General features: G+C 35.4%; 1 protein-coding gene across 2 annotated transcripts in view; it reads left to right on the plus strand.

The window, feature by feature from the left end:
- LOC150092512 (RNA-binding protein 1-like) overlaps positions 1-5,760 on the plus strand; it is a 73,022-nt gene extending 67,262 nt beyond the window's left edge. For both annotated transcript variants that reach the window (XR_016550514.1, XM_090414593.1), the window contains one exon: positions 5,608-5,760. The gene's annotated coding sequence lies outside the window, so the exon portion shown is untranslated. The remainder of the gene's footprint in view (positions 1-5,607) is intronic.
- Positions 5,761-22,394: the final 16,634 nt, after the last annotated feature.

Genomic DNA, 22,394 nt, shown 5'->3' on the forward strand with positions numbered 1-22,394 from the left:
AGTTCACATCTGAGAGCTGCTCAACTTTTATTCGCTTTAAAACTTTCTTACATGTTATTCTTTTGAATATGAAATTCAATTTTATCCTGCTCAAGACTAAATAGTGATCACTTCCAATTTCAAATCCTCTGTACACTCTGGTGTCCTGCACCAGGGAGAAAACATCACTATCAACAATAACATAGTCAATGAGACTTTTCTTATTCCTACCCTCTTCTTTCCATGTGAATTTGTGCACATTTTTATGTTGGAACATGGTGTTAGTAATAACCAGTCCATGTCCTGAGCAGAAATCCAACAGATATTTGCCATTATTATTAGCTTTGCTCTTTTCTCCAAATTTTCCCAAAATATTTTTGTATGTCTCACAATCATTTCCTACTCTGCTATTTAGATCCCCAACAAGGACCAACTTTTCATTTTTCATTGTGTCAGTTGCTTTTTCTAAAGCCTCAAATAATTCCTCCAGTTCCCCATTCTCATATTTACCCACATTACTCTACTTGAGACTGACTGCCATTCAAGAAGATTAGCCTCGTATTTTGTGTTGAATACTATGGCTACTCCTTCTTTTCCTTGATTGTCATTGCCTGAATATAATATTTTGTATTTATTGCTCAGAAAGATCTCACCAGTTTTGGTCTTTTTTTGTTTCAGTCACTCCTATTATGTCGATCTGGTACTTATCTAATTCCTCAGCTAGCTCCATTTCTTTGCCATTCAGGCTTCTTATGTTGATAGTACCGATCTTTAACTCTGGTGATATTGAGTTGGGGTTTATTTTCAGATTTGTTCCAGTAGCTGACTTTTCGCTGTTCGCCCTGGTTCCCTGGCGAAAACAACGGGGGCCTTGTTTAACCGGGCGACGCCCCAGCCGGCATGAAATTTTGTCATGTTGTACCATCATTCTATATTTTGGTTTAACCAATAAGAATACAATTTGGTCGGCTAAATCCCAAATTGCCAGCCCATCCTCATCTGTTCAGTATCCAAGTAGATACCCAACAGGGTGCACCCCGAGAAGGTGAGGATTGGACATTAGGTCAGAAGCCCTGGTCGTTGGTTCTCCGCATTCCTTTAAAGGCTATGTGGAGGTCTCCTCTCAGTTATACAGCTTTGACCCTTAAGCACCCCATTAATAAAAAAAAAAAAAAAAAATTAATAAAAGTTTTGGTGTGAAATACGGCTTTTTTTTCGCTCGATGATGCGAGCCCTTTGTTAAAATTTCCATAGCTCACCACTGGTAAAGGTCAAGTATATATAGTGAGGCCGCTTGACAATAGCAATAATATATACATATATATAACTTTTTTAAATTATTATTATTATTTATTTTATTTATTTTTTTAAATAAGCCTGCATTATTTGATTCATTCTGCATTCCAACCAGAAAAAAAATTAAAGAAGTATCATTAGGAAATCACAGATAGTTTCAGCTCTCAAGTGTTTTATTGAATTTTTTAAGTAAAATCTTTATAAATGTTTATGTAGTGTATTCAATGCCAGTGAAACAGTATTAAAATTGAGAACTCAGAGAATAGTACATTACAGAGGATAGTTTGCTATTGTGTATTTCTTGGGATTTGTCTGTGGGTGCTTCATTCTAAACTTTCATTAATTTGTTTCATTGGTGGTTGCTGTAGCAAGGAATGTAGTATGTTTAAAAAATATCCTTGGATTTTTTTTTTTTATCTTCATTGAATTTTTTTCCCAGTTGTGTGAGCTAACATGCGTAATCTGGATGCCTATTTATTATACCACCTGCTGACCAAAGCTGTCACCATTATACTCTCACTCAAGTATACAAATGGCAATCTGTTTCTCTCTCTCTCTCTCTACAAATTCCAAAGTGCAAGGGGACAAAACTCCTCTGTCTATAAATGATCTTGTTCAGTGAATTGTAATTTCAGTCTAATTGAAATGCATGCTGGTACCAAACCCACCTACTGTAGCAAATTTACATCCATGTGCAATTATTCTGTTACTTGTAAGAGAATCATAAGCTGAGTTCCAAGTGTAACACACTTTCCTATGCACAAAGAACAGTTTTTTGGAGCTATAATAGATAAGCTGTTAAATTCTTTTAGGCTTTGTTGAAAGTGAGGAAAAAAATTAGCATTCCTAGGTGTGAACTATATTTTTGCTAAAGAGAAAGATATCTTTGCAGCTGCTTTAATTAAGACAACTATAATGTTCTGGAAACTATCAACCCTTAAGAGATGGCAGTTTTCCTCCATATTAGCCTGGTATGTCAGGACTCCAATATTGTCAAATGTTATCTTTCACTTTTCCCAGCTGCTTCTAACTGTATCAATCCACATAGATCTTAGCCGTCCTACCATCCTGCTTATTGGAGACTTCAAATGTCTTGGAAAAAGTCTTTTTTGGTCTGTAGAGCAGCATATCCAAAATATGTAAAAATTAATACATTTTTAAATAAAGAACAAAAAACCAACCCAACTGCAGTAATAGTTTTAGTGCTTTTTTTTTTTATATAGTGAGGATGGATTGCTATTGGCATTAATTTTCTTATAAAACAGTACTTGAATGATTAGTGATTAATTGCATCAGTGTATTGTGCACTTTTTTAAGATCTTAAATAGTTGTTAAAATTCATTATTGTGATTGTGTTTTAAATAAAATGGATTCACATTAACCATATGTGGAAAAGAATTTCACTGTCATCCACTGTGAGTGACATGATACTGTTATTTTATTTTGATGCACCCTCAAGTCTGACATTACATTTAGGCTGTAATCTGAATATATGCTATGAACATTGGTAGGTAGATCCAAAATTGAGATATGGCAGGGGACAGAGGCATGCAGACATGTTGCATGTGCTCGAGAGGTGTAAAACGTTTTACATTGATGTGCCATTTAATGTATGACAAATTGTTCCTGAAGCAGTTGGGATTTGGCCATAAAATTGTAACTAAGATCTTCCTGGGGCTTTGTAGCTCACATATTGCATTCATGTGCTATGGGATTGATTGACGACCCAACCAGCCATGACGTATATATATGTCCAGGTTACCATGGATGCAAAGTGCATAATAAAATTGTAATAACATTGATATAGAAAATAAATATCAAGAAGGTGGCAAAATATTCTGGAGGTTGTTGAAGAAGCTTAGGAATGGAGGAAAGAGTGCTGTAAAAGGAATTAGAGATGATAAAGGTGAAATGAAAACAGGAGAAAAAGATATCCTTGAAGTATGGAGTAATTACTTTGAAAAACTGCTAAATGAAACAAGCAGTGATGACAGCACAGTGATAAAAAACACTGACCAGGCATGCAGTCAGGAATACATATCCATACTTGAGGTAGAAAAAGCCATCAAAGGCTTGAAATGTGGAAAGGCAGCAGGAGTAGATGATATTCGACCAGAAATGCTGAAGTATGGTGGTATAAGAGTCTTACAGTGGCTGCACTGCATAGTTCAGAAAGCCTGGACAGAGGGACGAATTCCCGATGATTGGAGTAGAGCTCTCATAGTACCCATATATAAAAAGGGAAATAAAACTGAATGTGAGAATTACAGAGGTATTTCCCTACTGAGTGTTCCTGGCAAGATCTATGCAAGTATACTTGAGAAACGGTTGAGAAGAATTGTGGAAGAAAAGCTTGGTGAAGAACAAGCTGGATTCAGGCCAAATAGAGGCTGTCAGGATCAGATCTTCACTTTACGACAAATAGTCGAGAAAGCATGGGAATATAACAAAGATCTGTATTTAAGTTTTGTCGATTTGGAAAAGGCATATGACAAGGTGCCAAGAGAGAAGCTATTCAATATGCTGCAGTTATATGGTGTCAATGGGGCATTATATCAAGCAATACTTAGTCTTTATTTGAGTTGTGAGTCAGCAGTTAGAATTGAAGGAAGTACAGGAAGATGGTTTAATGTTAAATCTGGTGTGAGACAAGGATGTACATTATCCCCTCTGTTATTCATTATCTATATGGATCACATTATGAAGGAATGTGGTATTAAACCTGATATCAAAATTGGAGATGTTAATGTCAGCTCTTTGCTTTATGCGGATGATGTTATACTTCTAAATAAATCCGCTACAAGTCTGCAAGATTCTCTGACTAAATTGAATAGCTGTTGTAATAGATATGGTATGAAGGTCAGCAATAAAAAGACAAAGACAATGAAAATAGGCAGAATCATTGAAAATGTCAACTGTGTTGTGAATGGAGAACCTGTGGAACAAGTAAAACATTTCAGCTACTTAGGCACAATTTTTACTGAAGATGGTAAACTAAATATAGAAATAGACAACAGAATCAGCAAAGCTGGTATGGTGGGAAGTCAATTGAATAAATTCATATGGAATAAGAGAGAAATTAGTCGGAACACTAAATTAGCTGTATACAAGACTGTGTTCAAACCAATTTTAACTTATGGATCTGAGAGCTGGGTCAGAAGTAAAACACTTGACCAAAGACTAGAGACCGCAGATATGAGAGTCCTGAGAAAGATTAGAGGCGTGAACAGATGGCATCAATGGCAATATCATATTAAAAATGAGGATATTAGGAAAGAACTTGACATTGTCAGCATTCAGGAATGCGTTAGCAGAGCTAATCTCAGATGGTATGGTCACTTAAATAGAATGGGAGAGGAAAGATTAGCAAAACAAGTGTTCTCTGCCAGGTTGGCAGGAAAACGACCCAGAGGAAGACCAAGATATAGGTGGATTGATACTGTACAAAGTGCCTTAGACGATAGAAATATAAGATCTGATAATGTTGGAGTCTTGACAAGTAACAGACTGATTTGGAGGAAAATTGTAGATAGGAAGTTAGTAATGATGTAATTTTTTCGTGTAGTACTGTCATATCCTGTACACCCCTTGAGGGTACATGGCAGGAATTTGATGATGATGATGATAACATTGATATTACAATTTTATAATATTGAAATATATGATAGATACGAAGTGTAGAGGAATGATGTATTTTATCCATATTGACGGCGACATAATAAAAAAACAACACCAGATTTGATTATAATCAAATCATTATTTATTTTTGCACATTTTTACTTGCTATATTAATATTAGATAATTGTGCAGTGTTTTTTTGGCAGGATCACTACAGCATTTCTTCCAAGATAATCTCGAGTTCACGTGCATTTTGTGGAACATGAAGGACTGAAATTGGTGCCTTGCAAAACATTTCTGAGAGTGTAGGAAGTGCCAACCATAATGATTAATAATTTCCATCTAGAATTGGTGGCTGTTCTATTTTTATTTTAGGTTTATTTATTTATTTATTATTATTTTTTAAATTATCTTAACAGTGGTAACTATACTGTGATATATAACCAAGTAACTTTGTTTCCTTAAAAATTGCATGACTATAAATTCACTAATGAATTTAGAGCCATTGTCTATCTACAGTTGGATCCCATCCACATGAAACTAACTTGTTGAATTTTTTAATGTCATTAGTGGAAAAGTGAAACAGAAATATTCACAGCTTAGTTCATGTATTATACTTATTTTGGGCAGCAAAAAAATTGATTCTAGAAATGCATATATATTACCCACTTTTTTTTTGAAAAAAGAATTCATGATAATTTTTTTTTTTTACAGGTCACCTCAAGATTAAAGTAATGCCTTTTGTGCTGTTCTGGAGGTTAAGCCTTATATATTCAATCAATTTAACTATGGTTTTAGTGAGTTTTTTTTATGTACGTCTCATCTTTATATCAAATTTTCAGATCTTAAATAAAGGACTGAAATTGGTGTCTTGTGTAAAATTTGTTTTCAAGAGTTGTAATCTTGTTATTAATAGTCAGATATTTTTCACTTATTTCATTCAAAAAAGTTCTCATTTAGCTCTGGTAAATCAAAGTTAATAATAAAAAGACAAAGAACTAAAACTGTAATGGCTTAAATGTTCAAATTGAAGATTTTCAACTTCTCACCGAATTTGGATCACCCAGTTTAATTGTGATTCTTGTGATTATCAGAGATTAACTTAAATGATTTTATTTCATTCTATCTTGATAAAAAGGAAAAATAATCCAAATAAGTACAACGCAACACACTGATTATTATATATGGCTTGACATAATATATCTATCATTTAAGTGTGTAGTATATAACTGATTACACATCATAACCCAAGGTAAGATGGCAAAACTACTGCTAAAGTTCAAAAGACAGAACAGATATTCCATTCTTAAATTGAGCAGTGTTTGAATGGTATGTTTTGAATCTGAAACATGTAGAATTGGGCTTCATTAATAAAATAGAATAGAAAATTTCTTGCAATTGATCCATTGTAATTTGTTTAGGCTTCCTGATTTTTTTTAATGGAGGAAAAATTAACTATTTTAGTCAGCTTCGTTTATTGCACATATTCTAGAGAGTTGCAATTTATCTGTATATTTTCCTTTTTTTGATGTTCTCTTACATATATAGACATTTTTATCATGAAAATCTTGAGTTTAAATATAAAAATAACAGTTTAGTAGGTAATGGAGTTACCTTGTATCTGCAACTAGAGGTCAAGTGAACAAGACTAATATGAAATTTTTATTAATGCTAATTATGAAATATGACTAATATGAAATTTTTATTAATGCTGAAGAGTAATTTAAAAGACATAATTGGTTGTATATTTTTGCAGGCAAGGATGACAAAATATTTGGAGCCAAACTTGATTGAAATGAGAACATGTGGTAAGAGAATAGCATTGATAATGATGCATAAATAAGATCAGTAAACAAGGGAAATGATAAATCAAATGTAACTATAAATTTTGAATATTAAAAAAAGACCAAAAAGAAACAAACTAGTGAAATAACACCAACATTACCATCATGTTGCTGGTCCTGTATATATTTCACTGATATATATATATATAGGCTCAGTCAAGTTTGACTCCAAATGTTTTGTCATCCACACTTTCCAAAAATATACAACCAAGTATGTCTTTTAAATTGCTTTTCAATCATCATCATCAAATTTCTGACATGTACCCACAAGGTGTGTATAGGATATTATGATAGTACTACATGAAACACATCATTACTAACTTCCTATCAACAATTTTACTCCAAATCAATCTGCTATCTGTCAAGACTCCAGCGTTATCAGATCTTATATTTCTGTCCTCAAATGCATTTTTTACTGAATCAATCCACCTATATCTTAGTCTTTTCCCTGCCAACCTGGCAGAGAACAATTCTTTTGCTAATCTTTCCTCTCCCATTCTGTTTAAGTGACCATACCACCTGAGATTAGCTCTGCTAACACATTCCTGAATGCTAACAATGTCAAGTTCTTTCCTAATATCCTTGTTTTTAATATGATATTGCCATTAATGCCATCTGTTCATGCCCCTAATCTTTCTCAGGACTCTCATATGAGTGGTCAAGTGTTTTCTTACTAACCCTGCTCTCAGATCCATAAGTTTGAACACCGCCTTGTATACAGCTAATTTAGTGTTGTGACTAATCTCTTATTTTATATAAATTTATTCATCTGAATTCCTACCATACCAATTTTACTAATTCTGTTGTCTATTTCCATATTTAGATTACATCATCATCATCATCATCATCATCATCAAATTCCTGCCATGTACCCTCAAGGGGTGTACAGGATATGACAGTACTACATGAAAAAATTACATCATTACTAACTTCCTATCTACAATTTTCCTCCAAATCAGTCTGTTACTTGTCAAGACTCCAACATTATCAGATCTTATATTTCTATCGTCCAAGGCACTTTGTACCGTATCAATCCACCTATATCTTGGTCTTCCTCTGGGTCGTTTTCCTGCCAACCTGGCAGAGAACACTTGTTTTGCTAATCTTTCCTCTCCCATTCTATTTAAGTGACCATACCATCTGAGATTAGCTCTGTTAACGCATTCCTGGATGCTGACAATGTCAAGTTCTTTCCTAATATCCTCATTTTTAATATGATATTGCCATTGATGCCATCTGTTCACGCCTCTAATCTTTCTCAGGACTCTCATATCTGCGGTCTCTAGTCTTTGGTCAAGTGTTTTACTTCTGACCCAGCTCTCAGATCCATAAGTTAAAATTGGTTTGAACACAGTCTTGTATACAGCTAATTTAGTGTTCCGACTAATTTCTTTCTTATGCCATATGAATTTATTCAATTGACTGCCCACGATACCAGCTTTGCTGATTCTGTTGTCTATTTCTATATTTAGTTTACCATCTTCAGTAAAAATTGTGCCTAAGTAGCTGAAATGTTTTACTTGTTCCACAGGTTCTCCATTCACAACACAGTTGACATTTTCAATGATTCTGCCTATTTTCATTGTCTTTGTCTTTTTATTGCTGACCTTCATACCATATCTATTACAACAGCTATTCAATTTAGTCAGAGAATCTTGCAGACTTGTAGCGGATTTATTTAGAAGTATAACATCATCCGCATAAAGCAAAGAGCTGACATTAACATCTCCAATTTTGATATCAGGTTTAATACCACATCCCTTCATAATGTGATCCATATAGATAATGAATAACAGAGGGGATAATGTACATCCTTGTCTCACACCAGATTTAACATTAAACCATCTTCCTGTACTTCCTTCAATTCTAACTGCTGACTCACAACTCAAATAAAGACTAAGTATTGCTTGATATAATGCCCCATTGACACCATATAACTGCAGCGTATTGAATAGCTTCTCTCTTGGCACCTTGTCATATGCCTTTTCCAAATCGACAAAACTTAAATACAGATCTTTGTTATATTCCCATGCTTTCTCGACTATTTGTCGTAAAGTGAAGATCTGATCCTGACAGCCTCTATTTGGCCTGAATCCAGCTTGTTCTTCACCAAGCTTTTCTTCCACAATTCTTCTCAACCGTTTCTCAAGTATACTTGCATAGATCTTGCCAGGAACACTCAGTAGGGAAATACCTCTGTAATTCTCACATTCAGTTTTATTTCCCTTTTTATATATGGGTACTATGAGAGCTCTACTCCAATCATCGGGAATTCGTCCCTCTGTCCAGGCTTTCTGAACTATGCAGTGCAGCCACTGTAAGACTCTTATACCACCATACTTCAGCATTTCTGGTCGAATATCATCTACTCCTGCTGCCTTTCCACATTTCAAGCCTTTGATGGCTTTTTCTACTTCAAGTATGGATATGTATTCCTGACTGCATGCCTGGTCAGTGTTTTTTATCACTGTGCTGTCATCACTGCTTGTTTCATTTAGCAGTTTTTCAAAGTAATTACTCCATACTTCAAGGATATCTTTTTCTCCTGTTTTCATTTCACCTTTATCATCTCTAATTCCTTTTACAGCACTCTTTCCTCCATTCCTAAGCTTCTTCAACAACCTCCAGAATATTTTGCCACCTTCTTGATATTTATTTTCTATATTCTTGCCAAAGTCCTCCCATGACTTTTGTTTAGCTAGTTTTACACACTGTTTAGCTTTCTTACATTTGTTTCTGTATTCTGTAAGAGTAAAAGCTGACTTATTTGCCAGGAACTTTTGATATGCTTTCTTCTTCTCCTTCACTGCCTCTTTAACTTCCTGTGTCCACCAGGGAGTTCTGATTTTTTTATCCTTGCACACAACCTCACCACATGCCTCTCTGGCAGAATCAATCAATGTTTCCTTCAGAGTTTGCCACTGAATCTCCAAGGTTTGATTCCTGTTCTCAAACTCTTTCATTTTCTTTTCAATAATATTTCTGTATTTTAGTCTACAGTTCACATCTGAGAGCTGCTCAACTTTTATTCGCTTTAAAACTTTCTTACATGTTATTCTTTTCAATATGAAATTCAATTTTATCCTGCTCAAGACTAAATAGTGATCACTTCCAATTTCAAATCCTCTGTACACTCTGGTGTCCTGCACCAGGGAGAAAACATCACTATCAACAATAACATAGTCAATGAGACTTTTCTTATTCCTAGCCTCTTCTCTCCATGTGAATTTGTGCACATTTTTATGTTGGAACATGGTGTTAGTAATAACCAGTCCATGTCCTGAGCAGAAATCCAACAGATATTTGCCATTATTATTAGCTTTGCTCTTTTCTCCAAATTTTCCCAAAATATTTTTGTATGTCTCACAATCATTTCCTACTCTACTATTTAGATCCCCAACAAGGACCAACTTTTCCTTTTTCATTGTGTCAGTTGCTTTTTCTAAAGCCTCAAAAAATTCCTCCACTTCTACCTTAGTAGAACCTTCTGTGGGACCATAGGCACAAATAAGTCTCATTGTCCAGTTCCCCATTCTCATATTTGCCCACATTACTCTACTTGAGACTGACTGCCATTCAAGAAGATTAGCCTCGTATTTTGTGTTGAATACTATGGCTACTCCTTCTTTTCCTTGATTGTCATTGCCTGAATATAACATTTTGTATTTATTGCTCAGAAAGATCTCACCAGTTTTGGTCTTTTTTGTTTCAGTCACCCCTATTATGTCGATCTGGTACTTATCTAATTCCTCAGCTAGCTCCATTTCTTAGCCATTCAGGCTTCTTACGTTGATAGTACCGATCTTTAACTCTGGTGATGTTGAGTTGGGGTTTATTTTCAGATTTGTTCCAGTAGCTGACTTTTCGCTGTTCGCCCTGGTTCCCTGGCGAAAACAACGGGGGCCTTGTTTAACCGGGTGACGCCCCAGCCGGCATGAAATTTTGTCATGTTGTACCATCATTTTTTATTTTGGTTTAACCAATAAGAATACAATTTGGTCGGCTAAATCCCAAATTGCCAGCCCATCCTCGTTCGTTCAGTATCAAAGTAGATACCCAACAGGGTGCACCACGAGAAGGTGAGGATTGGACATTAGGTCAGAAGCCCTGGTCGGTTCTCCGCATTCCTTTAAAGGCTATGTGGAGGTCTCCTCTCAGTTATACAGCTTTGACCCTTAAGCACCCCTTCACTAAAGAATTTGCCTAAATAGCTGAAATGTTTTTCTTGTTTTATAGGTTCGTCATTCCCAATGCAGTTGATATTTTCAATATTTCTGCCTATTTTCATTGTCTTGTTATAGCTGATTTTCATACCAAATTTATTACAACAGTTATTCAGTTTAGTCAGGAAATCTTGCAGACTTGTACTGGATTTATTTAAAAGTATAAAATAATTATGTTATACTGCGATTAACATCTCCAATTTTGATATTAAGTTTAATAATTGCTTTCCTTCATTCATTATCCATATGGATAATGAATAAGAGAGGGGATAATATACATCCTTGTCTTCTGACACCAGATTTAACATCAAACTGTATTCCTGTACTTCCTTCAATTCTAACTGCTGACTTACAACTCAAATAAAGACTAAGTATTGCTTGATATAATGCCCCATCGATACCATATAACTGTAGTGTTTTGAGTAGCTTTTCTCTCAGCACCTTTTCATATGCCTTTTGCAGGTCTACAAAAGTTTATTATATTCCCATAATTTTTCAGCTATTTGTCATAAAGTGAAAATCAGATCCTGACAGCCTCTGTTTGGCCTGAATCCAGCTTGTTCTTCAAAATGCTTCCCTTCCATAATCCTTCTCAACTGATCAAGTATATTTGCATAAATTTTACCTGGAACATTCAGTAGGGAAATACGTCTGTAATTCTAACATTCCATTTTATTTCCCTTTTTGTATTTGGGTACTATGAAAGCTCCACTCCAATCATCTGGAATTTGTCCCTCTGTTCAGGCCTTCTGAACTATACAGTGCAGCCACTGTAAGACTTTTATACCACCATATTTCAGCATTTCTGGTCGAATATCATCTACTCCTGCTGCCTTTCCACATTCCAGGCTTTTGATGGCTTTTTCTACTTCAAGTACGGATATGTATTCCAGATTGCATGCCTGTTGAGTGTTTTTTACTGTGCAGTCACTGATTGTTTCATTTAGCAATTTTTCGAAGTAATTACTTCATACATCAAGGATATCTTTTTCTCCAGTTTCATGTCACCTTTATCATCTCTAATTCCATTTCTGAACTTTTTCAACAGCCTGCAAAATATCTTGCCACCTTCCTAATATTTATATTTTATGTTCTTACCAAAGTCAGTCTTCCCATGACTTTTGTTTAGCTAGTTTTACACAGTGTTTAGCTTTCTTGCATTTGTCTCTGTATTCTCTACAAGCACAAGTTGACTTATTTGCCAGGAACTTTCGATATGCTTTCTTCTTTTCCTTCACTGCCTCTTTAACCTCCTGAGTCTACCGTGGATTTCTGATTTTTCTATCCTTGCAGACTACCTCATAGCATACCTCTCTTGCTGAATCAGTCAATGTTTTCCTCAGGGCTTTTCACTTAATCTTCAAAGTTTGGTTTCTGTTCTCAAACTCTTTAATTTTAGTTTGCAGTTCACATCTGAGAGCTGCTCAACTTTTATTTGCTTTAAAACTTTCTTACACACCCTTCTTTTCAATATGAAGTTCGTTTTTGTCCTGTTCAACATTAAATAGTGATCTTCCTATTTCAAATCCTCTGTATACTCCTGTGTCCTGAACCAGTGGGGAAACATCACTGTCTGCAATAACATAGTAAATGAGACTTTCTTATTCCTTCCCTCTTCTCTCCATGTGAATTTGTGCACATTTTTATGTTGGAACATTGTGTTAGTAATAACTATTCCATGTCCTGACCAGAAATCCAACAGGTATTTGCCATTATTAGCTTTTCTCAATATATTTCTGTATAAGTCTGACAATCATTTCCTACTCTGCTATTTAGATCCCTAACAAGGACCAACTTTTCCTTTTTCATTGTGTGTTTCTTTCTCTGATGCCTCAAAAAATTCCTCCACTTCTACATTAGTAGAACCTTCTGTGGGACCATAGGCACAAATACGTCTCAATTATCCAGTTCCCCATTATGATATTTGCCCACGTCTCTACTTGATATTGCCTGCCATTCAAGAAGATTAGTCTCGTATTTAGTGTTGAATACTATAACTATTCCTTTTCTCTGATTGTTATTACCTGAATATAACATTTTGTCTTTTTTGTTTCAGTCACCCCCATTATGTCGATCTGGTACTTATCCAGTTCTTCTGCTAGTTCCTTTTCTTTGCCATTAAAGCTTATATTGATAATACTGATCTTGAACTCTGGTGATGTTAAGTTGGGAGTTGTTCCAGTAGCTGACTTTTTGCTCTTTATCCCCTGGTTCCCCGACAAAACAACAGGGGCCTTGTTTAACTGGGTGACACCCCAGCTGGCATGAAATTCTGTCATGTTGTACCATCATTTTACATTATGGTTTAAAGCAATAAGAATACAATTTGGTCAACTTATTCCCAAATTGTGAGCTCATCCTCGTTTGTTCAGTATCCTGGTAGATACCTAACAGGGTGCATGCACCACAGGAAGGTTGAGGGTTGAACATTAGGTCAGAAGCCCTGGTTGGTTCTCTGCATTCCTTTAAAAGTTATGTGGAAGTCTCCTCTCAGTTATATACAGTTTTGTCCCTTAAGTGCCCCATTGCCTTTCAGTATTTATTAAAATTTTATTTATATTAGTCTTTTAACTTAGCCTTTGGTTGGATATATGGGATAGCTCCATTAACTACTAAGCTTTATTTTTACATATCCAATATCAAGAGTGACATGAAACCTTAGTTTCAGAAAATCCACGTATTCTTAAGTTTTAATTTATCTCTGCCTGGGGGTAAAAAAAAAAAAATTTCAATTTTTAAAGGAAACTTACCTAATTTTTTTTTTCCTGCTTGATTATCATTTTTAGTATTAGGACATAAATTATCTACATCTCAAATGAGCTCAATGGCATCCTAGGAATTTTTGTCAAGTGTTATGCTTGATAGAATGGGGATTTCTTGTGTAAAGATGTGTATAAATATTATGATAAATTAATTGAATCAAGCTCTGCATGTCAAAGTACATTTCAGTGGCCTTTCAATATTCTTATAAGCTTAGCACTTTCAGGCAGTTATTCTTGTAAGTTTCTGATATTATCTGCCCTATGGAAATGTCTCAGGATCTCATCATCGTCAATTTCTTATGTACCCAAGAGGTGTTCAGGATACTATGACAACACTACATGGTTAAATTTACATTATTATTAATCTCCTATTCAGAATTTTCCTCCAAATTAGTCTATTACTTGTCAGCACCCCAATATTTGTCATATCTAACATTTTGTGCTTTTAAGGACACATCTGACTGAATTAATCCACCTGGACCTTAGTGCAGTGCTTCCCAAACTTCTGGATGTCAGGGTCCCCTTTGGAAAAATTAAAATATTTCACGTCCCCTCGAAAAAAATTGTAATATAAACATATATTATTATGATATTTATATTCAATACAAAACATACACAGCGAATATTGCAAATATTACATGAAAATTAACTATTATTTAGATATTGGTCAAGTGTAGGTGAATAACTAATTTAATTACCAACTAGTTTCGCCAGCTTGTGCTGTCGGCTTCTTCAGGGTACAATCAGAAAAGCAAAGAAACGAAAATTACAAGCTATACGTTAACTGACAATTCTATTTCAATAATAAAATAGTAGTGCGCGTGAAACAATACACATGTCATGGATACATGATTTACTTGTTGAGATGCATTTGGTAGTTTGCACTGAAGTTCATTTCTTGTGTGTTTATTGATCTGATTAAAGTCTTCCATATATCTGGTAGGATTAAACCCTGGTTCCTGTTGAGGTTATTTGTGGAACAAGCAACTGTAGCAGCTTCTTTGAAGATTCTAGAATAGTAGTTTTCCTCTATATATGGCATAAGACTTTTATTCCATTCAATAATGTGGTTGGTTGTAGAGAAGTGGGAAGAAAGACCAGAAATATCTTGTCTGTTGTTTCTAACATAGCTGATATGTTCCTTTTGGCTCACTTCGAAGCTTCTAGATGTCTGCCCAATGTAACTTACACCACAGGAACAAGGGATTTTATAAACTCCTGCATGTTTGTAGAAAGGATTGAAATCTTTTGGTGATCTTAGAAATTTCTGGATAGTTTCAACTGGCTTGAGGGTCACTCTAATATTGTGTGTTTTTAGGAGGCGAGCTAGTTTTTTGGAGATGGCAAAAACTTATGGAATAGTTATAGTAGTTATATATTGGGTATCATCACGTTGTCTTTGTGGTATATCAGAGAAGAAAATCTTGTTAACAAGTTCTCTAGGGTAGCCATTTAGGAGTAGATCGTTTGATATATTATTTATTTCTTCTTATAGATCATTATGGTCCGTGGTGAATTGTATAGCTCTTTTCTTTAGCATATGAATAATGCTGAGTTTTTGGGAGATGTGATGTCATGAGCTAAAGTTTAGATAACGTCCAGTATTTGTTGGTTTTCTATAAACTGATAAGTTGACACTGTTATTTTCTTTTTTCTTTATTATAATGTCTAGGAATGATAGTTGTTTGTCCTTTTCAAGATCTAATGTGAATTTGATAGTATGGTGGAACATATTGATTTTGTTAACAGTGTCAACTTATCAGTTTATAGAAAACCAACAAATACTGGATGTTATCTAAACTTTAGCTCATCACATCTCCCAAAATCTCAGCATTATTCATATGCTAAAGAAAAGAGCTATACAATTCACCACGAACCATAATGATCTACAAGAAGAAATAAATACAATATCAAACAATCTACTCCTAAATGGCTACCCTAGAGGACTTGTTAACAAGATTATCTTCTCTAATATACCACAAAGACAACGTGATGACACCCAATATATAACTACTATAACTATTCCATTGGTACCATCTCCAGGAAACTAGCTCGCCTCTTAAAACCACTCAATATTAGAGTGACCTTCAAGCCAGTTGAAACTATCCAGAAATTTTTAAGATCACCAAAAGATTTCAATCCCTTCTATAAACATGCAGGAGTTTATAACATCCCTTGTTCCTGTGCTCTGAGTTACATTGGTCAGACGTCTAGAAGCTTCGAAGTGAGACAAAAGGAACACATCAGCTATGTTAGAAACAACAGACAAGATATTTCTGGTCTTTCTTCACACTTCTCTACAACCAACCACATTATTGAATGGAATAAAAGTCTTAGCTAAACAAAAGTCATGGGAGGACTTTGGCAAGAATATAGAAAATAAATATCAAGAAGGTGGCAAAATATTCTGGAGGTTGTTGAAGAAGCTTAGGAATGGATGAAAGAGTGCTGTAAAAGGAGTTAGAGATGATAAAGGTGACATGAAAACTGGAGAAAAAGATATCCTTGAAGTATGGAGTAATTACTTTGAAAAACTGCTAAATGAAACAAGCAGTGATGACAGCACAGTGGTAAAAAACATGCAGTCAGGAATACATATCCATACTTGAAGTAGAAAAAGCCATCAAAGGCTTGAAATGTGGAAAGGCAGCTGGAGTAGATGATATTCGACCAGAAATGCTGAAGTATGGTGGTATAAGAGTCTTACAGTGGCTGCACTGCATAGTTCAGAAAGCCTGGACAGAGGGACGAATTCCCAATGATTGGAGTAGAGCTCTCATAGTACCCATATATAAAAAGGGAAATAAAACTGAATGTGAGAATTACAGAGGTATTTCCCTATTGAGTGTTCCTGGCAAGATCTATGCAAGTATACTTGAGAAACGGTTGAGAAGAATTGTGGAAGAAAAGCTTGGTGAAGAACAAGCTGGATTCAGGCCAAACAGAGGCTGTCAGGATCAGATCTTCACTTTACGACAATTAGTCGAGAAAGCATGGGAATATAACAAAGATCTGTATTTAAGTTTTGTCGATTTGGAAAAGGCATACGATAAGGTGCCAAGAGAGAAGCTATTCAGTACGCTACAGTTATATGGTGTCAATGGGGCATTATATCAAGCAATACTTAGTCTTTATTTGAGTTGTAAGTCAGCAGTTAGAATTGAAGAAAGTACAGGAAGATGTTAATGTTAAATCTGGTGTGAGACAAGGATGTACATTATCCCCTCTGTTATTCATTATCTATATGGATCACATTATGAAGGAAAGTGGTATTGAACATGATATCAAAATTGGAGATGTTAATGTCAGCTCTTTGCTTTATGCGAATGATGTTATACTTCTAAATAAATCTGCTACAAGTCTGCAAGATTCTCTGACTAAATTAAATAGCTGTTGTAAGAGATATGGTATGAAGGTCAGCAATAAAAAGACAAAGACAATGAAAATAGGCAGAATCATTGAAAATGTCAACTGTGTTGTGAATGGAGAACCTGTGGAACAAGTAAAACATTTCAGCTATTTAGGCACGATTTTTACTGAAGATGGTAAATTAAATATAGAAATAGACAACAGAATCAGCGAAGTTGGTATGGTGGGAAGTCAAGTGAATAAATTCATATGGAATAAGAGAGAAATTAGTTGGAACACTAAATTAGCTGTATACAAGACAGTGTTCAAACCAGTTTTAACTTATGGTTCTGAGAGCTGGGTCAGAAGTAAAACACTTGACTGACCAAGACTAGAGACCGCAGATATAAGAGTCCTGAGAAAGATTAGAGGCGTGAACAGATGGCATCAATGGCAATATCCTATTAAAAACGAGGATATTAGGAAAGAACTTGACATTGTCAGCATCCAGGAATGCGTTAGCAGATCTAATCTCAGGTGGTATGGTCACCTAAACAGAATGGGCGAGGAAAGATTAGCAAAACAAGTGTTCTTTGCCAGGTTGGCAGCAAAACGACCCAGAGGAAGACCAAGATATAGGTGGATTGATACGGTACAAAGTGCCTTAGACGATAGAAATATAAGATCTGATAATGTTGGAGTCTTGACAAGTAACAGACTGATTTGGAGGAAAATTGTTGATAGGAAGTTAGTAATGATATAATTTTTTCATGTGGTACTATCATATCCTGTACATCCCTTGTGGGTACATGGCAGGAATTTGATGATGATGATGATAAAAGTCATCATCATCATCATCATCAAATTCCTGCCATGTACCCTCAAGGGGTGTACAGGATATGACAGTACTACATGAAAAAATTACATCATTACTAACTTCCTATCTACAATTTTCCTCCAAATCAGTCTGTTACTTGTCAAGACTCCAACATTATCAGATCTTATATTTCTATCGTCTAAGGCACTTTGTACCGTATCAATCCACCTATATCTTGGTCTTCCTCTGGGTCGTTTTCCTGCCAACCTGGCAGAGAACACTTGTTTTGCTAATCTTTCCTCTCCCATTCTATTTAAGTGACCATACCATCTGAGATTAGCTCTGCTAACGCATTCCTGGATGCTGACAATGTCAAGTTCTTTCCTAATATCCTCATTTTTAATATGATATTGCCATTGATGCCATCTGTTCACGCCTCTAATCTTTCTCAGGACTCTCATATCTGCAGTCTCTAGTCTTTGGTCAAGTGTTTTACTTCTGACCCAGCTCTCAGATCCATAAGTTAAAATTGGTTTGAACACAGTCTTGTATACAGCTAATTTAGTGTTCCGACTAATTTCTTTCTTATTCCATATGAATTTATTCAATTGACTTCCCACGATACCAGCTTTGCTGATTCTGTTGTCTATTTCTATATTTAGTTTACCATCTTCAGTAAAAATTGTGCCTAAGTAGCTGAAATGTTTTACTTGTTCCACAGGTTTTCCATTCACAACACAGTTGACATTTTCAATGATTCTGCCTATTTTCATTGTCTTTGTCTTTTTATTGCTGACCTTCATACCATATCTATTACAACAGGTATTCAATTTAGTCAGAGAATCTTGCAGACTTGTAGCGGATTTATTTAGAAGTATAACATCATCCGCATAAAGCAAAGAGCTGACAAGAACATCTCCAATTTTGATATCAGGTTTAATACCACATTCCTTCATAATGTGATCCATATAGATAATGAATAACAGAGGGGTTAACGTACATCCTTGTCTCACACCAGATTTAACATTAAACCATCTTCCTGTACTTCCTTCAATTCTAACTGCAGACTCACAACTCAAATAAAGACTAAGTATTGCTTAATATAATGCCCCATTGACACCATATAACTGCAGCGTATTGAATAGCTTCTCTCTTGGCACCTTGTCATATGCCTTTTCCAAATCGACAAAACTTAAATACAGATCTTTGTTATATTCCCATGCTTTCTCGACTATTTGTCGTAAAGTGAAGATCTGATCCTGACAGCCTCTATTTGGCCTGAATCCAGCTTGTTCTTCACCAAGCTTTTCTTCCATAATTCTTCTCAACCGTTTCTCAAGTATACTTGCATAGATCTTGCCAGGAACACTCAGTAGGGAAATACCTCTGTAATTCTCTCACATTCAGTTTTATTTCCCTTTTTATATATGGGTACTATGAGAGCTCTACTCCAATCATCGGGAATTCGTCCCTCTGTCCAGGCTTTCTGAACTATGCAGTGCAGCCACTGTAAGACTCTTATACCACCATACTTCAGCATTTCTGGTCGAATATCATCTACTCCTGCTGCCTTTCCACATTTCAAGCCTTTGATGGCTTTTTCTACTTCAAGTATGGATATCTATTCCTGACTGCATGCCTGGTCAGTGTTTTTTATCACTGTGCTGTCATCACTGCTTGTTTCATTTAGCAGTTTTTCAAAGTAATTACTCCATACTTCAAGGATATCTTTTTCTCCTGTTTTCATTTCACCTTTATCATCTCTAATTCCTTTTACAGCACTCTTTCCTCCATTCCTAAGCTTCTTCAACAACCTCCAGAATATTTTGCCACCTTCTTGATATTTATTTTCTATATTCTTGCCAAAGTCCTCCCATGACTTTTGTTTAGCTAGTTTTACACACTGTTTAGCTTTCTTACATTTGTCTCTGTATTCTGTAAGAGTAAAAGCTGACTTATTTGCCAGGAACTTTTGATATGCTTTCTTCTTTTCCTTCACTGCCTCTTTAACTTCCTGTGTCCACCAGGGAGTTCTGATTTTTTTATCCTTACAGATAACCTCACCACATGCCTCTCTGGCAGAATCAATCAATGTTTTCTTCAGAGTTTGCCACTGAATCTCCAAGGTTTGATTCCTGTTCTCAAACTCTTTCATTTTCTTTTCAATAATATTTCTGTATTTTAGTCTACAGTTTACATCTGAGAGCTGCTCAACTTTTATTCGCTTTAAAACTTTCTTACATGTTATTCTTTTCAATATGAAATTCAATTTTATCCTGCTCAAGACTAAATAGTGATCACTTCCAATTTCAAATCCTCTGTACACTCTGGTGTCCTGCACCAGGGAGAAAACATCACTATCAACAATAACATAGTCAATGAGACTTTTCTTATTCCTTGCCTCTTCTCTCCATGTGAATTTGTGCACATTTTTATGTTGGAACATGGTGTTAGTAATAACCAGTCCATGTCCTGAGCAGAAATCCAACAGATATTTGCCATTATTATTAGCTTTGCTCTTTTCTCCAAATTTTCCCAAAATATTTTTGTATGTCTCACAATCATTTCCTACTCTACTATTTAGATCCCCAACAAGGACCAACTTTTCCTTTTTCATTGTGTCAGTTGCTTTTTCTAAAGCCTCAAAAAATTCCTCCACTTCTACCTTAGTAGAACCTTCTGTGGGACCATAGGCACAAATAAGTCTCATTGTCCAGTTCCCCATTCTCATATTTGCCCACATTACTCTACTTGAGACTGACTGCCATTCAAGAAGATTAGCCTCGTATTTTGTGTTGAATACTATGGCTACTCCTTCTTTTCCTTGATTGTTATTGCCTGAATATAACATTTTGTATTTATTGCTCAGAAAGATCTCACCAGTTTTGGTCTTTTTTGTTTCAGTCACCCCTATTATGTCGATCTGGTACTTATCTAATTCCTCAGCTAGCTCCATTTCTTTGCCATTCAGGCTTCTTACGTTGATAGTACCGATCTTTAACTCTGGTGATGTTGAGTTGGGGTTTGTTTTCAGATTTGTTCCAGTAGCTGACTTTTCGCTGTTCGCCCTGGTTCCCTGGCAAAAACAACGGGGGCCTTGTTTAACCGGGCGACGCCCCAGCTGGCATGAAATTTTGTCATGTTGTACCATCATTTTTTATTTTGGTTTAACCAATAAGAATACAATTTGGTCGGCTAAATCCCAAATTGCCAGCCCATCCTCGTTCGTTCAGTATCAAAGTAGATACCCAACAGGGTGCACCACGAGAAGGTGAGGATTGGACATTAGGTCAGAAGCCCTGGTCGTCGGTTCTCCGCATTCCTTTAAAGGCTATGTGGAGGTCTCCTCTCAGTTATACAGCTTTGACCCTTAAGCACCCCTTGATAAAAGTCTTATGCTAAAAAACTCTAAAACTCTTGATGATAAAAGTCTTATGCCATATATAGAGGAAAACTACCGTTCCAGAATCTTCAAAAAAGCTGCTACAGTTGCTCGTTCCACAAATGACCTCAACAGGAACCCGGGTTTAATCCTACCAGATATATGGAAGACTTTAATCAGATCAATAAACACACAAGAAATGAACTTCAGTGCAAACTACCAAATGCATCTCAACAAGTAAATCATGTATCCATGACACGCATATTGTTTCACGCACACTGCTATTTTGTTATTGAAATAGAATTGTCAGTTAACTTATAGCTTGTAATTTTCATTTCTTTGCTTTCCTGATTGTAACTTGAAGAAACCGACAGCACAAGCTGGCAAAACTAGTTGGTAATTAAATTAGTTATTCACCTACTCTTGACCAATATCTAAATAATAGTTAGTTTTCATTAATCTTTGTGGTCAAGAATTAACAGTGTCAGCATCTTACATACACATTTGACATGGCACATTATCTAATTTTTTTATATAGTTAGATATATTGTTATTGTTGTGCATTTACAGTACAAGCACATGAAACGTAAAACGATTAGTAATAAAGAAAGAATTAAAAACATAAAGGAAGTTTAATAACAATTTAATGTGATGGATGTTTTTCAATACCCTTACACAAAAAGTCAATATCAGGTGAAATATTTGAAACTGCAGTTCTTAGATTCTGCTTTGAAATGAAACTTATATGAATAAGCATATATTTACTAATATTCATTAAGTGCAGAAATACGCAGGAAGCAAAATTTGTGATACCACACCAATGTGTGATTTATTTCCATTAAAATATAAATAAAAAGAAATAATAAAAATTAAATACGTTTCTTTTAAAATAAAAAAAAAATCTACTTAGTCTTAAAACATTTTAAATTTGTTTTCATTATTTCACGACTCTTCTCAACAAAACCTGTGGTCCCCAAGGGGGGGTTGTGGCCCACAGTTTGGGAAGTGCTGCCTTAGTGTTCTTCTGGATCACTTTGCTACAATCTTGGCATCAAACACTTGTTTTGGTAACCAAATTAGTCTCATATTTGTCGGTACTCCAATCGAAGACACTTCTGACTGAAT

Source organism: Typopeltis vanoorti, chromosome 25 (genome assembly GCF_054136105.1).
Source record: "Typopeltis vanoorti isolate ZY-2024b chromosome 25, IOZ_Tvanoo_1.0, whole genome shotgun sequence".
In the NCBI taxonomy this organism is placed as follows: domain Eukaryota; kingdom Metazoa; phylum Arthropoda; class Arachnida; order Uropygi; family Thelyphonidae; genus Typopeltis; species Typopeltis vanoorti.